The sequence below is a fragment of the Polyodon spathula genome, chromosome 1, assembly GCF_017654505.1.
Source record: "Polyodon spathula isolate WHYD16114869_AA chromosome 1, ASM1765450v1, whole genome shotgun sequence".
Lineage (NCBI taxonomy): Eukaryota > Metazoa > Chordata > Actinopteri > Acipenseriformes > Polyodontidae > Polyodon > Polyodon spathula.
The window spans coordinates 66,751,742-66,765,892 of NC_054534.1; positions in this window are offsets into that span (position 1 = coordinate 66,751,742).

Consider the following 14,151-nt stretch of genomic DNA (forward strand, 5'->3'; position numbering starts at 1 on the left):
GAAGAAATTAGTCCTGATGGAGCAGAGTGAGCAGGCCAATTCACAGAGGCCACCTTGTGGGGCTCAGGTCATGAGCGGAAATGGAAGGCAGAAAAATCACTTATTTTGCTAAACTGGAGACTATGATTTGATTGAAGCTGAGAGAGAAATTGATTATTTAGTACAAAAATTTCTGTCAAATCCATTTAGTGCAGGAGATTATGCGACTGAAGAAGAAATCATAAACTGAATTTAGAGAGCATGTACAAGAAAGCAGGGAAAGAGTTGAAACAGTATTTCAGTGAGGCAGTGTACAAGTGTGAATGGATCTGTGGATGTGGGGAGATAAGCGATTCTGCTGACTGTGGCTACTTTTCGTTAATGAGAAGAGTGTGTGGAATAAGGTTGGATACCACAATTTAAATAATTTACACAATGCCTGCAAATGTCATGAAACTAGCCAGCAACACCTAATGGCATGTATAGAGTTGTGAACGTTTGGACAAGCTCGCATTGATCTGCAGTTAAACAAACAATGGAGACTGGCTGTCAGACAACACAATGAAAAAGTCCATCGGAGTCTTGAGATTTTGCAAAGACTAATTAGTGTTGTATGTCATCTCGAACAAGATCTGTCATTTCATGGGCACGACAAATCGAAGGACTCTGAATCGTGGAAATTATGTTGAAACCTTACAGTTGAGTCTTTAATGAAGCAGCATTTGGACACCTCTACTGTTTTATCTGGGACATTGAACAGTCAGAATGACCTAATCGAAGCAGTGAGTAATGTCCAACTTCATGCCATTTCCAAAGAAATTGAGGAGGCACCATTGGTTGTTTTTCTACTTGTTGAAACCTCAGATATAGCCAATAAGTCTCAGCTTTGAACTGCACTGCGTTATGTCACTAAGGACAGTGACATGCTTTGTTGGTTTTACTGAGGGTGCATCAACCTTCCATCTAATGTGGACAAGGTAATCAAGGCGACGTGTGTGCTGCACAACTATTTACAGCGGTCTAAAAAAAACCCTCAGGAGCTCAAACGATGATGTTGAAAAGCCTACTGAGGCAACAACCTTCCAAGACCTGGATTGACTTGGTCATTGTCCCTCTGATGAAGCATGCACAATTTGTGACAAATTCAGGACCTATTTTAATATGTCAGCTGGTGAGGTCAGCTGGCAGTACAATGTGAGGCAAGGATATAATTAGATAGAAACTAAATATTTTTTTTAAAAGAGTTGTTTTTAATTGGTTATTTCAACTGTGTTGAAATATTTTAATAATAATGGGAGCGTGTGAGGGTCGTGGTTTTGTATGTAAATAGTTGCTCTATTAGGGAATTATGGGAGGGAGTTCTTGGGGTACCTTTAGCATTTAGTGTTTGTTTTTTATTGCACTTTATTTCATATGTACAAACATACAGTTAAACAACAACAAAAAGAACACAGTTAAAGTCTAAAGCTCCTTTCACACTGTCATGCTCTACCTGGGTCAGAACCTACCTTGGTCAGGACCCGGTGTCATTTTACCCTGCATTTGATAAAGCAGGGTTGACCTGGGTGACAGATGCAAGTGCACAATACACGTATCAATGCTCCGGAAGAAGCTTGTTACTGACACTTCCATCCAAGCTTCTCTGGACTGAACCATCAGCCAAAATGTTGATTAGAGCAAATGTTTCTTCATCTCTGCTGCAATCTAGTTCATGCTGTGTCTCAATCAACAAAAATATGGCTAAACAGAAATGTTTCTTGCGGAAGTGAAACCTTCACACCGGGCGTAGCTGTTTGTTATTGCGTCGGCTCATGAACGGCTGTCAAGCATCCTGAGGTGGGTCACTGGGAGATTATATATATATATAAAGTATTGTTTACCTCTCAAACAAAATACGTTTTAATCAAATTCCAATGCAACCTTTTTTTTTACTCAGCTAAAAAATTCTGGTAATTTTATTAGATCTGTTATCAATAAATTATACTTCAGAAAGACTCATGTATTATGCCTTATACTGAAAGTCTACATTGGATAAATGTTTTATTGTAACACATTGCCATGCTGGTAATTAGAGCTTATACTGCTGAGTCGATTAAAAAAAAAAAAGAACTTTGGAATTCATTTAAAGGGAGAACTGCACCAAATCCCCTAAGGAAACATTTAAACAATGTATGGGTGATTATTTGTGTTATTTAACTCATGTTTGAATAGATTGGATTGGAAGTTTGTTCTTCATGGCATAATTCTAACATTCTGTCATGTGGCTGTGACAGAGAAAGAATGAATCTTGGTTATAAATCTCCCTCCCTTCCTGTGAGTTTGCTGCATAAAGGGAACAGAGTGACCGGGACTAGATGGTCAGAAGTTCGCCATCTAGAAAGGGGGTGGAGCTACGGAACACCAAATCATCGCTCCAGAGGGAAAGCGATGTGGCAACCGCGGATTGTAGGAGAAATGGTTGCACTCACTAACCAAGGGGACTAATGGCACAAAAGGGGACGTGGGTAGGTGATCTGTTCTTTTGTTATAGTTAAGAGAGAACCAATGAAGGAGGAGTTTAAAATAACCATGAGTGTTTTGTTTGTTTGTATTGTCTAAATTGTACTGTTTGTTATTTATTAGATGGCTAACACAATCCGGAGCTGTCTCTACAGGCCAGCACAAAACCAGACAACACTTCACCATTATACACGAGTAAATTGTATTTCACCACGAGCACTACAGCAATCACTCTGGACTTGTGACTGTATCTGTGTTTTGTGTGTGTGTTTAATACCGCGTTTATTATTTCAGGACTGAACCAGCGTGTTTATTGAACTGTGCAATACACATAGTTTTGTACTGCCAGCCCTCCATTTCTTTACTGTTGTCATCAGACTTTGTATTATAAATAAACCACCATTTCATCAGTACTTTGTTGTTTGTCATTGTATTGAGCACTGCATCACCTCTACACCTGCGTACTGCAAACCACTTTGCCACAGTGGCTTAATTTATTTTCCATTCAACTGTCTGTACATTTCACTAAAACATATATAATTGATTTATGTGACTTCAGATATCTCACGGGATCACCCAACAAATCAAAACCCATCAACACCATAAATTCTGTGGGAAATGTTTATTTTTCAGTGACACAGGCAATGCCAAGATTTCTTGTTATGGGCACTGAAAAGGTTAATCTTTTTTGCTAGGTTTTTGACTACCTGACAATATCCTGCTTTGGTTTCACTGCATGCAATTTAGAGTTAAATGTTATTAGCAGTTATGTATATATATATTATATATATATATATATATATATATAATATATATAATATAATATATATATATTAAATATATATTATATGAGTCGTGAGGTCTATTACAAAACCCTGACCCTAATTGGGACTGGGAGTAAGATTACCCTCTACTTGTGTCTTACAGACATAAAAGTATTTCAATGTTACAGCGGCTCTCAAAAGTATTCACCCCCCTTGGACTTTTCCACATTTTATTGTGTTACAACATGGAATCAAAATGGATTTAATTAGGAGTTTTTGCTACTGATCAACACAAAAAAAGTCCATAATGTCAAAGTGAAAAATAAAATCTACAAATTGTTCTAAATTAATTACAAATACAAAACAGAAACATAATTATAAAGCCATACAGATAAATAAAATAAAGAAATGCATTAATAAGATATAAAACAGCTTGTTTTTAGCTGTTGCCACTGATGGTTCCAGTTGGAGTTGTAGCTGGACTGGGGTGTTTACACTTCAACCGGTGTAGCTTCGAAATTTTCTTATTCATACTGTGATTGGCTGCAAAGATAACAGGACTAGCCAAATTTTGGAAATATTGTTGTATTTTCTTGTGTACGGTTTCCTAGTAACTGAAGACATTGTATTCTGGGAGATGTAGTTAGTGGAATTTTATGGGGGCAGACAAGTATTTTTAAGCATTCAATTTAAATTTAGTGTATATTTACAGCAGGTACGGTTTTAAAAAAGAACTGTGTGGGAAATAAGATGATACAGTGCACCCTCAGTGCTGTTGTATAGGTTGAGCTATACATATAAATGTGGCTTTGGTGGCACACTATAAATAAAAAAGAATAACAGTAAGAATATTGCTGCTCTCATCAGTAAGTGTGGCATTTATAATCCGTCATTTTTTGTGCTGTGGATCCACAACGAGGCTACCAGTCCTATAGTACCAGAGGACAACACAGATCTGGTGGCTCCACTGCAGAACCACAGACGCCCTATCAACCACAGGGGTCGCTGATGCGCGGTGAGCCATGGATTCCCCTGCTGAACTAAGCCCTCCTTACCCGGCAGTGCTCAGCCAATTGTGCGCCATCCCCTGGGAACTCCCAGTCACAGTCGGTTGTGACATAGCCTGGACTCGAACCTGCGATCCCCAGGCTATAGGGCACATCCTGCACTCCACGTGGAACGCCTTTACTGGATTCGCCACTCGGGAGCCCATTCTTGGCTTTTTCTGGAGAAAAAACGACTAGAGACCTGTGCTTGATATCTTTTTGATGATGTCGGACAGGATCCAACATCAGACTGGAAAGGGGAAATTGTAATGTTGGACCTGGTCCGACATAGGACTGCAAAGGGTTTTAATGTCATGTCACTCAATAATAGAGTTTTTTACCTTGTCTGATTAACTCCACACAGAGTGAACTCCTGGTCTCCATTTTGCATGGGTCAGGAGAACAAACAGATCTCTAAGCCAGTGATAGTTGCAACATAGTCCTTTTTGTCACCAAAGTCAGGTATCCTTCCCCCATAAAACGCTTTTCCAGATAAGCATTGTTATCCAAATTTATCTTGCGATTGCTTGGGTACAGCCTCTGTACCTCCTCTTGCTGGCTTTTAGCTAGTTATTTTTTCATTTTTTCATAAATTCTTCTCTTTATTAGTGTTTTTGTTTATCCCATGTACTTGGTTTGTATTTTGTGTGGTTCCTCACTATCACCATCTTGTAGTAAGGATGTCTGTCTGATGTGTATTGACATGTCGGATACTCCGACAAAAGGGAAGAGCTCCATTGCTCCTGCAGCGATCTGATCTGCATCCTCCTCGACGGCTACGAAAAGAGCATGCTCCACCATGTCTCCCCTAAGAAGCGCTGCAGTAAATCTGTGCATGGGTGCGACAGCAAGGAGACATGCCTGCAAAGCCAGAGCTGTGGCAAATGTGGCGGTGGCTAGGATGTTTATCCAGATGAAAACATTGGCTCTAACTTCAGATACACAGGCCAGGATACTGGAGTTATCCTTCCAGGGTGACTTGCACTGTGGCACCTGACACAAAGACACACTGCCCCAGAAAAAGGAGGCAAAACAGGCTATTTGATCCTGTTCAACAGGGGTGAGAGGCGCACCAGTCAAAAGAGCCTCCTTCAAAAGGCAGATATCTTTTAGACACCAACCACACCAATCCTCTTTTGGGAGACAGACACGTTTTCAACGTGGTCATGGAGCCAGGCCATACAGACCCTCACATGGCCATTTCAAAGAAAGGGGTAAGCCCTCTACTTCTTCCTGACACTTCCTACCATCCAGTGCTACCCCCTTACTCTGCCACTAGGGAGAAAGTGTTCTCATTTTCTAACAAACTGGCAGAACATAACAGCCGATTCCTGGCTCCTGGGGCTCAAACAATACGGTTACAGAATACCATTCCAATCCCATCTTCCAGAAACAGGCATAATCAGAACTCTGACAGATTGGTCACGCCCACAAGGGAACTTCCTAAAACAAGAAGAGAAGTCCATGTTCCTTTCCTGTGCCATAGAACAAGTCCCCTTATCTTCTCAAGGGCGGGGTCATTACTCAAAATACTTTTTAATTGATAAAAATAACAGGAAATTCAGACCTATTCTATACCTCAGGGATCTAGACAAATACATCCTGTCAGAAAAGTTCAAGATGGTTTCCCTAATCACCATGACCAAGACGGTCCAACCAGCAGTTTTTACGGCACATGGCAGCAGCAGTTTCCCTGGTAAGGGACACAAGATTACACATGAGGCATACACAAAGATGTCTCCTTCCTTCATTGAACCCCTCCCTTCTAGATTCCCTTCACATCAAGGTAACCCCAGGAGTTGCAACAGTTTGTGGCGACTTTCACCCTGAGTCAGTATGGGGCTGCCACTATCTCCAAATCCTCCTACACTTAATCTTCACACAGATGCCTCCCTAATAGGGTGAGGACCACACTTGTCGGAGGCTCAGGTTCAGGGCACCTGAGCATCAAGTAAAAAGACACCTCCACATAAATCATCTGGAGCTCCTGGTAATCTTTTTAGCACTTCAGCCCAGTTTTAAGAGGAAGGAAGACAAATGTTTTTACTGAAACCACGGTGGTAAAACTACATCAGCCACCAGGTGGGCACAAAGTCTTGGGAGCTTGGCCTCCTACCCATGAAGATCTGGAATTGGTCCCCAGGCAACCTATTTACCACAATCCGAAAACAACATTGCGGATTCACTCACCAGAGACATGACCCTCCATGAATGGCAGATATCCCTATAGGTAGTACACTGGGTGTACACTAGGTCACTGGTCTTCTTTGTGCGCCCCGCAGACCGGTAGCAGCCCCCCAAGCCCCTAAGTTTGGCCCATCCTAATAGTGCTTAGTTTTTAAAAGAATTGTATGTTTAAACTGCCAATAAAAAAACGCATTTAAAATACACAGAATACATTTTGTTTTCCTGACTTCAAGCCTGGCTCACGGGCGTGAATGTGTTGAATGAAAAAAAGATGGAGTGGTATCTTATTCCATTGAAAAAAAAAAGATAAACCAAGATGTCCTGGACAATCAGCCCACTATGAGTGGATCAGCTGTGGGAATTGAAGAGTCTTTAAATAAAAATCCACAATGACTGCAAAAAGGAGGGCAGTCCGGGCAGTTCAAGACGAGCACCATAGGTTTCAGGAGAGGTGGACAGGGCAGATTTTTAAAAAAATTTTATCGAAAGAAATTTTGCTTGATGTGCCAGAAAATCATCTCAGTTTTAAAAAGCAGCAATTTGGAGCAACACATGACCTTACATGGGGATCTTAATGATAAATACCCACCTGGCAGTAGTATTTGTGAACAGAAAATCAACCAGCTCATCCACTCACTGAAAAGTCAGCAAAAAAGCTTTTACTGATGCAGAAATCGTAAAAATAATGTTTCTTGGCTTCTGCTGATATTTTATATGCCAATTTCCCAAACAGAAATGAAATAATAAAACAAATAATAAAACTAGAGGATTGAAGAGATCGGTCAAGACATCAGACAACCAGTAATTTTCCTTGTTTTAGTCTCGCACTTGATGAGAGTATCTATATACGTAATGTATCTCAATTGTGAGTGTGGACTCCTTTCCCAAAAGACCAAAGCTTCTGCGAGGAATTCCTTAATTTGATATATAGTTAAGGATTATGAAACAGATTATGTACAGTGAAGTGAGGTGGCTATCTCAGGGAAGGATGCTGGAATGCTTTCTAAGCCTGCTTCCTCTGATTCGTGACTTCCTTGAAAATAAAGGAAAAGGGGAAAAAACTGGCATTTTTGGCTGACATTACAAGCTCCCTCAATGTTTTGAACCTTCAGTTACAAGGCAGACAAAAAATTCCAAGTGACATGCTCCGTGTAATAACAGCAAGATAAAAAATTATTCATTCCTAACTTATAACATGCTTCCTTTGTACATTTTCCAAAACTGAAGTTACTCACGTCAGATAATGCAGACCTACTGAAACATTATAATTATGTTTTTTTTAAATTTTTTTTTATGTAATTCTCTTGGAAAGAACTACAAATGGAATTTCAATTAAGATTTGAACATGTCATGGGCCTGAAGGAACGTATTAATTTTATTGAGAACCCTTTCCACGCAAGTGTTTCATTAGTGGTTTCACAGACCTGGGAGCAGACCAAGCAATGGTGGAACTTGAAATAGTTTAACTTCAGTCAGATGACATTTTGAAAGCTGAGCTCAAACAGGGAGTTCATCATTTTTAGAACATTGCTTCTGATTCGCGCTATCCAGTTCTGAGACAATGTGTTTAGAAAGTACTGTAATTTTCTGTTAGCACGTACACGTCTGAGTCAATTTTTTCCACAATGAACACTGTGAAATCAAAACAGAAACAAACTGACGCATGAACATTTGGACAGTTTTGCAAGGATTGCAGTGACTTATTATAAATACAGCAGGCAGGAGGTCAAGGAGCAACTGGTACAGCTCCACTAGTCCTGATGGTAAGCTTTGGATTCACAATTTTATCTTTAAAGGTTATAATGTTAATGTGCTAAAGAATCTGTGCAGCACTCTTAGTGAAGACCACTGCACTAGGTCATCCACAAGCAGACTTCAGGCCACTTTTCTGCTCCCAGTTTCAGCAGGAAGCAGCCATGACAACAGATGGTCTGTCCATTTCATGGTTAAGAGGCCTAATGTATGCATACCCACCCATGCCTCTAATTCCGTCAGAACTCAGGAAGGTAAAAAGAGACAAGGCAGCCTCATCTTGATAGCACCTTTCTGAGCTGAAAGGTTTTAGTTTTGAGAAATTCTGGAAATGACCAAGGTGGGGCCCCTGCTATTACCATTGAGCCACAATCTTCTGTCCCAGAACAACGGAAAGATGCTCCACATCAATTTGTCTGTACTACAACTGACTGCCTGGAGGTTGAACGGCAACTCTTAAAGGAAAAAGAGCTATCAGAGCAAGTAACAAAAAGTCCTTCTTGCATCCAAGAAACCTTCCACTTTCCAGGCTTATACGGGCAAATGGAGAGTATTTATCTGCTATCTTCAAAATCCTTGCACCATACAGCTGTCATACCAAATAACAGTCTCTCTTTCCTCCATCAAGGTTCATATTACGACATTCTACCTGGCTGGGAAGGCCATATTACGTTCATTCTACCTGGCTGGGAAGGCCACTTGGTAGGTTCTCATCCTTTGATATCTAGATTTATTTGGAGGATTAACCATGTAAGGCCCCCAAGAAAACACATTGTTCTGCAATGGAACTTCAGCCTATTACTTAGGAAACTCATGGGACCATTTGAATCCATGGCCACATGTGAGCAGAAGTTTCTTACATGGAAAACAGCATTTTTAGTTGCTGTAACATCAGCAGGAAGAGTGGGTGAGCTTCAAGCCCTGGTCATTGATGCACCATATTTCCAGTCCTGTAAGGATAGGATCGTCTGCAGACCGAGCCCTCAGTTTTTACCAAAGGTGGTACCTGAGTTTCATTTCGAATAAGTGGTAACTTTTCTGGACTTCCACCCAAAACCTCATAAATCTAAGGAAGAGGCCAGACTTCACTTGATTGCTCTCCAGAGAGCTTTGCAGTTTTACGTTCATAGGATCCGTGATATCAGAATCCTTTAACTCACAAACTCTGGGCAAACCAGTTTCTAAAAAAAAAAAAAAAAAAAATTGGATTGCTGCTTGCATTTTATTCAGCTACAATCTTGAGAAGAAATCATCCCCAGGATGCATCAATGCCCACTCAATAAGGAGAGTGGCAACTACTTTGGGAAAACTAAAATGACCTGATACAGCACATCTGCAATCCTGTGACTTGGGCCTCCTTCGAGACTTTTATGAAACATTATAATTTAGACGTGTCTTGTTCTCAACCTACTTTTTCTCACTCACAAATGTAATCTATAGCACATTCTACTAATATTTAACCTTCCACTGTCTTATATACATGCTTTGGTATAGTTCCCTCTGTGTGAACTTCATCAGACAAGGTAAGACAACGAAGATTACCTGTGATATGGTTTCTTAATAGGATGATTTACTCCACACACCTATATCCCACCCTCATTTCACCCTGTTCTTATTTTTTGAAATTTGGACAACAATGCTATCTGGAACAGAGTTTTATGGGGGAAGGATACTGACCTTGGCGCCAAAAAAGATTACTGTATATTGCAATGATCTCTGGGTTAGAGATCTGTTTGTTCTCCTGACCCAAGCAAAATGGAGTGGGACATTTTAGATCTTAGCTACAGGATATGTCTTTATTCTTGCCCCATTGGAAGATATTCTTTGGTGATCACATCACAAGGCCCCTGAAGACTTGCTCTTGTTGCATCACTTTACACTTCCCCCAACACCATCAGTGATGCTTTCAGTGTAGTCACAGCTGATGGATGATCAGTCATACAAAAGACCTGTGGTTCAGCTCCATGTGGTGCACTTTTATTTTTCAAAACTTACACAAAATAAATAAGAAAATATAAATCAAAAGTTACTTGTCTCTTTTTTTCAACAGGGTCTGGCTCCACTTGCATTAAAACATCTTAAGTATTAAGTTTGAGTATAACAATAGCAACACATTTTCTCTTATCTAGGGTATTAACAAATGTATTTATTTGCTTTCTGCAAAACCCTTAAAATACTTACAGAGGGGAAACAAAGGAGACATTTAACTTAAGGTGTTTTACAAAAAATTCACCCAGGCAGAATTAATTGTGTAAGTGTTATTCCAAATGTTGGAATAGAAAATTGTCAATATACATCTGTCTTAATAAACATACAGTACCTCTAACTCATATGTAATAAAAATGCAGTGGCAGTCTAATGGTGGATGTACATAAGGATCCATATTCCATATCTATGCACTGTTTGTTAACCCTTAACTGAACTTCAATAAATAGGTAATTGAATATCAATAAAATTGTACTTTATGCCACACAAAATCTTTTTTTTTAAATCTAATTTCTGAAAGGAAACATCCACAAGATTTGAAATTAACAATTCTTTATTGCATTTGACAGCTGACCATGCCCATAATGAAGCGTTATTTGCCGCATGGCCTTGTCCATTGGAGCTCAATAGCCACCCCTATACCCTGGCAAAACTATGATGTAATGTATATTGGTTGAATGATAACTAATGCCAGCGGACAGGTCAAGTGGCACTCTGGATCACCTTCCCCCAAAAAAGACAAGGCCGCCTCTATGCAGGCCGACTACCTAAAAGAGAGAAAAACTGCAAATAAAGTGTCAAACCTATCTAGTCAGTGGGTAGATGTGTGGCACTATGGGCCACCAACCCCCAAAAGGACGAGGATGCCTAGCATAACTTGAAATACAAAATAATTGCACGGCTCATGATTATGATAAAAAATATTTTGTAAATATGGATAAAACAGATTGATGAATTAATTTAGAGTCTGATCGTTGGAGCCGAAAATACAGACCCGCTTAAAATTAAAACATTTGTTTGGTCCGGGCCTGTCACTGAAGCTCGACAGCCACAGGACAAGTGAAACGATTTCACTTTCCCCCGGGACAGGCCCACCTCAAGCTCCTTCACCTTGCAGAATCAAACCGCCCAGCACTCGGGTAAGGAAAAAAATCCTACCCACTGAAAGGCAACATGAGGAAACCTTAGGGAATCCATGGCCAAAGGTTACCCCTTCCTCCAGGTTCAAAACAGAATACACTTTTTTTTACACTTTCATTTCCTTTCCTTTCCTTTCTTTAATGACAGGGTTTTTTTGCGCTGTTGAAATGTCCAAGTCATTTTTGCGGATGTAAAGTTTGTATGCCCCAGAAGTTCTTCGTCCCAGTGTCTTGATCAAGTGCGGAGAAATGTTCCTTGAAGCAGCTGAAGTGACGAAACTGATTCTGAAGGAATGTCCGGAGTAATTATTGGGAGGAAATCCAGTGCGTAGGAGAGTTGCTCATAGATGGTTGCAGAACCAATTCCTGGAAACGACTGATCCTTCTGGGGTGAGGTAGAGGGGTTTCGATGACCTGGCGCCTGGGTGCATAGACATGTAGCTTTGTAATTTGAGCAGGGAATTTATTGGAAGAAGGACATTCGACAACAGAACTGGAAATCGCTGGTCTACCAGAACTGTAGGATGAAGAAACGTAGCAGGATGAAATTGCAGAGTTTAAAAAAGGATGCTGTGCCCTAGGTCTACGACTGGAGAGTTGAGTCCATAATGCGAAGGTAAGAGACACCACCAACATCACCTGCGGGGTTACGACACCAAACAAATGATAAACAACAAAGAGGTGTAGACGAGAGGGCTACTTAAAGGAACAGTTTGATTACGTATGTGATTTAGAGGGTGGAGTCCCCTTTCAGAAAGACAACATAATTTCCAAGGAAAAAAGCCCATTCATTTTTCGCTATACTTGTTCAGAAATTATTAACAGCTACATTTGGGAACCAACACATTTCTAACTGAATTCACGTTAATTTAGGTATGTCATGTATTTTGCAAGTACAGGTACCCAACACAACAATGCAATCGGTACTGCATTTTTTTTTAAGATCCTGAAACTTGAGAGAAGTACATTTTTGCTGTAAAGAGTTGGTAAGACAAAAAAGTTCACACTTTTTAAGTGTTATTTAAATGTATACAAGACACAGCTCTCCATCATAACCAGACATAAACTGATCCTTTCAATCAGCATATCAATAGGGTTGTCAAACTTAAAATGAGTGTTGAATTCTTTTTAAAGATGCTTTCATATTTTTCTTCTTTTTGATGTAGACTGTAATTATTGCTGTACAAATGGAGCCTCTTTTTGACCTGTATGACAACAGATTCCGTGCTATCTTTTTTCTTTTAAATTGTATTTTATTAAAAAAGGAGCGAGATCTGAACTTTTTTTCTTTTTTCTCACAAGCCCCCTATTTTCTTACCTAGAGAATTCTAATTAGAAGACGAGTGAGTAGAATCAGCTTGGAAACTAGCAGACCTAGACAGGAGGGAAGGGAGTCATTCATGGCATGAAATTACCATACAAGTACAATCAGGTTCAGATTTTAAAGTGAATGTTTAAGTAGCCTAAGTATGCTTCTGAAGTAACTTAAAGAAAAATGATGGTGAGTAAGTAGATTCAATATGCAGGGAGTCTGGTCCCAGGTACAGGAAGAGTCCTGTTCCCTTCTAGTCCACAGCATTGTTATCTCATTAGCTTGCAGTCAGTTTGTAGACGCAATGTCTCTATCAATTGTTACATGCAATTTGAACCAAACAGTCTATCTGCAATATTAGTCTCTTTTCAGAAAAGAACACCAGTATAGTCTGTTGCGTAGCAAACTGCTTTATTGAAATATGCAGGGAGTCTGGTCCCAGGTACAGGACAAACAGAATACTCATCATTACAATGTTTGCATGACATTAAATATATACCTACAATATATATAAATATCCTAGTGCTGCTAATCCTACAGGTGGTGCTACTCCCCAATCATTTGGTCAGGAAAATATCAAACAGAATATGTTGCTGTCAAAACTATCCATTTATATATATACCTACAATATATATACCACCTAGTAATAAAAAGAAACTATAAATTATTAAAGTAATTAATTGTCCCAATAAGACTAGAGGAGAGAAGGAGAGTGCCTTAATCCAATTATGAAATTGGTTAGCCGCTCCCCAGAGCCTTGATTGGAACTAATAAACTCCACACAAAGAATATAATAAACACAGTGAATTATAATTAAATAGTACAGTGCAAGTGAATAATTAAATCAACCACCATGAATCCCCAACATTATATATAAAGAATGGCTAACAATCAGTGCTCCAGGGAACAGGGACACCAATAAATAGTGGTATCACTCTTTCACAGCTCCTCTACAACAAACACACAATAAAAACCAACTAAAACACATAAAGATACAATAACCCTGTGTGTGCACATAAAACACCCTGAAACAAATTAGTGGGGGCAGTAAGATAAATAATTAATAGCTAACAGCAACGTAAAACCAAACACAGAAAACAGTGGCTGACATTTCTGAAATACAAAAAGAATAATATTAATCCGTACAGCCACAAAACAAAACACTGAAACGAGTATGAATAACAATACTGTTTTCTTTACAGGGAGAATCCGGACCAAGTTTACCTTATCGTAAACCCTCCGAACATTATGCCCTAACATTATAAACAGTTATTGTTTTGCAATACAACCACACGCAGCACAATTAAAATACATGAATGAACCAAAGAGGGAAATGCAACCTACCCGCTCCACAACCCCAGAACAAAACACTCCAGCACAGCACCAGAACGTCCAGCATAAATCCAGAACAACTGCTCCACCTAAGCCTTTACAGATCAGTATTTATAGTGGAAGTGAACCTACTTTCCTGTTACCATGGTCACACC